The sequence below is a fragment of the Suricata suricatta genome, chromosome 2 (assembly GCF_006229205.1).
Source record: "Suricata suricatta isolate VVHF042 chromosome 2, meerkat_22Aug2017_6uvM2_HiC, whole genome shotgun sequence".
Taxonomy (NCBI): Eukaryota; Metazoa; Chordata; class Mammalia; order Carnivora; family Herpestidae; genus Suricata; species Suricata suricatta.
Genome location: NC_043701.1, coordinates 140,635,304 through 140,638,905, shown reverse-complemented (window position 1 = coordinate 140,638,905; position 3,602 = coordinate 140,635,304). Strand labels below are relative to the sequence as shown.

The window sequence follows — 3,602 nt, the reverse complement described above, 5'->3', positions numbered from 1 at the left end:
AATTAGTGAATTAAAATATAGTTCATCTTCTCTGTCCCTTCTCCTCTCTGTTCACCAAAGTGGACTGAAAGAGTATCAGTAGGAAAGCAGCTACCAATTTTAAATACCACAGTCATTCCCCTAGGAAGGACAGCAGTCACCCAGCAGATGACAGAGTGAATTTTTCTGGTGGTCTGCAAACCTTGTAGAGCTCAGAACTATGAGGAGCTCCCCCTCCCACTACTCTTACCCCCTGCTCCCCCACGGAGAATACATGTTCCATGTCTTTGGCACCAGTGATCTAAATTCAGCCATCACGACCATGATATTTTTATTGTTAGTTTTATCAGAAAGACTTATATTACAGGCAATTTCTGATACATCATTTTATTAGAGCTGGAGATGATCATTTCTTCTAGGAAAACAAACCTCCAAGGTTAGAACGGGAGACAATGAAAAACATAGATTTCACTTTATAATTTACTTTTATCACGCCACCCCAGGCACTTCAATTCCTTTACAAGAGTATTACTTAAACGGTGTGTAACAGGTCATTAATGGGGAACACACAAGCCTGAAACCTTTATATTCTGAATCTTTAAGTCAATCATCAACTTTTCTTAGATTCTCAAAAACACGGAAATAAAAACCACTGTAACTAACAGCACTCACGCACCGTGTACATCTGTGAGGAGGAGCAACGGTCAACAGGAAGCTTCTTATTTTCCAGGTTTCAGCTGAATTAACCCTCAGTTTCCATCAATCGTGTGGGGGCTGTTTTTGCCTTATTGGGCCTAAATGGAGGAGTATATTAAAATACATTAATGATCTCTATGGAGAACACGGCATGAGTGGCTTTCTAGCTCTCTAGGGACGTGAGCAGTAGACAGAACACATCCTGCCCCCAGTTATCCCTGAGCGGGGTAGTTCCATACAATCACTTGGTCTCTGAGGCCGAAGTCTGTGGTTGGATCTTCCTAGCAGCTTCCAGAACAGAAACTAGGTTTACTTTGTCTCCAAATTCTTTTTCTCGGTGCTCAAGAAGAAGGCCCTGAGAAGAAACAAGAGGAAACATCAGCCCTCACTGTGAGTCATTCATTCGTGACAGACACTGAGCCCCAGCTTGGGCAGTGGGGACAAGAGATCCTAATCGGGCCTGGCGCTGCTCTTGAAGGGTTCTGTCGTGGGGGCGAAGACAGACAGGGGAGGCCACCTCACGATGGCTGGACTGTAAAGCAGTCCCGTCAGGAGAGAGGGAGGAAGTCAGGAGGGGTCCAGTAGAATGGGGTGCCCAGAGAAGGCGCCACAGATGATAAAGCATGTCTGTAGACAGGGGTGAAGTCAAAGAACATGCGGGGCAAAGAGACTTTCCACAGGATGAGCTCCCAGAGAAAAGCCTCGAGGGGTGAAGTGGAGCTCGGAGGCCAGACTTTGGCAGGTGTTGAATGAGCATCTGAAAAGGGCAGACAGTACCTCCCCTCAGTCTTCCCAAGAAACCAGAGGCTGCTTCTGATAGCGTGAAGCAAAATGCTCTAAGACAGAGATACGCCAAAGTACCCCAAAGTGGTAAAAAGCATAAAATATTGTGTTTGAGATCAGTATCCAAAATCCTTGTTAACAAGTTCTCTGACGCAGGACATCAGGGAACTCAGCCAAAAATAAACAAGCAAACAAACAAACATGTTCGCTGTACCATTATTTATACAGACTTTAAAAAAAAAACAAAAAAATCCCACCACACTGTGGTGACTACAGGGAAACATCAGGAAACATTTACATGTTTAATAAAGCAGTAGGCAGATGTTACAGATACGGCAACATAGAAAATGTTCACGATACACGATACATATTCAATGAGAAAAAGAATATCCAGTTTAGTAAGCCACCATTTTCCAAAATAATCAAAACAAAAGGCTTCTCAGCCCAGCTCTGTGCTGTTCGAACAGGTTGTGTGTGGTGGCTGTGCTGACAGAATGGCTCTCCTCACCTTCTGCTGGGGTTTCGAATGTTCTATGTTGAAGACACATTACTTCTTTAAAGTAAGTGAGCTTTAAAGATTATTATTACAAAGGAAATCCCCCCCAGGTGGCAGCTGGCTCGGTGGCACGGCAAAAACTCTGCCCTCAAGAAACACAGGGGTGGGGGCACCCGAGTGGCTCAGTTAAGTGTCTGACTCTTGATCTCAGCTCAGGTCTTGATCTCGGGGTCGTGAGTTCAAGCCCCACTTGGGACTCTGTGCTGGGCGTGAAGCTGATTTGAACAAAAAGGAAAAAGAAAAAGAAGAAAGAAACACGAGGCAAGTCCTGAACTCAGGCAGCCCAGTCCACCTTCCACGAGGAAGGAAGAAGGCAGGGCCTCAGGGAGCACCAACAAAGTCAAACAACACACCTAGCAACACCAGGAATGTGCCAGCCGGGCTTGGGGAGCCTGTCAGCACCAGATGAGTCACTGCCAGGCAAGAGAAGGCATCCAGGGGAGCTCAGCCCTGCCCTGGAGGCCGAGGGAAGGTAGAGGTGAGCAGGAGGAAGGAATCCTGGAGCGCCAGAGCCCGAAGAAGCTGAGCAACTGATCCTCTCGGGAAGCGGCCTAAGTGCAAGGGCCTCTGGAAGAGGTCTTTGGAACCACCTGGAAGGGAGGCTCTGGGGGCGAACAGCAGGGTCTCTGGAGCAGGATGTATTTGAGTTCCTGAGTTCCGTGTATATCATACCACTAAGCAGCTGTGTATTGGCTGAGTTATTTCATATCATTCATATTTCATTTCCTTACATATAGATGGGAATAAAAATTCCTAATGTCCCATACTGGTTGTGCAGGAGATATGAGATCATGTACATGAGGACCCAGAACTAGACAGGCACTTGCCGGCAGACACGATCGCAAAGATATTTTGATATATTTACAAGAAAGTAAGCAAATAGGTTCATGTTAAATCAGGCACCCACTCATGCCAGATTCTAACGCAGACAAGCAATAGCAGTCACCACGGTTTAAAAGAAAGAGATTAAAAGTAAGGCTTAAAATTGAAGGATTTCTATTTGCACTAGCTTTGGTTCCTCCCAAATTGAGAAAAGTAAGAAATTATTTTTAAAAAATGTTTTAATGTTTATTTTTGAGAGAGAGACACAGAGACAAAGTGCAGCTTGGAGAGGGATAGAAAGCAGGAGAGGGATAGAAAGTAGGAGATATAGAATCTGAAGCAGGCTCCAGGCCTAGAGCCCGATACGGGGCTCAAACTCATGAACTGTGAGATCAGGAACTGAGCCGAAGTCAGGAGCTTAACTGACTGAGCCACCTAGGTGCCCCAAAATTGTTTTCTATTATTTTTTTAAGTTTATTTATTTGTTTGAGAGAGAGAGAGAAAGAATCCCAAGCAGGCTCCGCACCATCACGGGAGAGCCTGACACGGGGCTCGAACTCACAAACCATGAGATCATGACGTGAGCAGAAACCAAGAATCGGAGGCTAAACTGACTGAGCCATCCAGGAGCCCTGAAAAGTACACAACTGTTAATGTTAGTAGTGAGATTCACCAGTGGAGACAATGCCATCTTGTTACAGATGAGGCCGAGCGTTAATGTCATGCTCAAAGTTGACAGAGACAAGACTTAGGTCAGACCACTAGT

General features: G+C 45.5%; 1 long non-coding RNA gene across 1 annotated transcript; it reads right to left on the bottom strand.

The window, feature by feature from the left end:
• Window positions 1-293: 293 nt before the first annotated feature.
• On the bottom strand, window positions 294-1,071 carry LOC115285596. Its single transcript, XR_003905598.1, has 2 exons — window positions 915-1,071; window positions 294-773 (listed from the first exon to the last, which is right to left on the bottom strand). It is a non-coding gene; the product is annotated as an uncharacterized LOC115285596 (long non-coding RNA).
• Window positions 1,072-3,602: the final 2,531 nt, after the last annotated feature.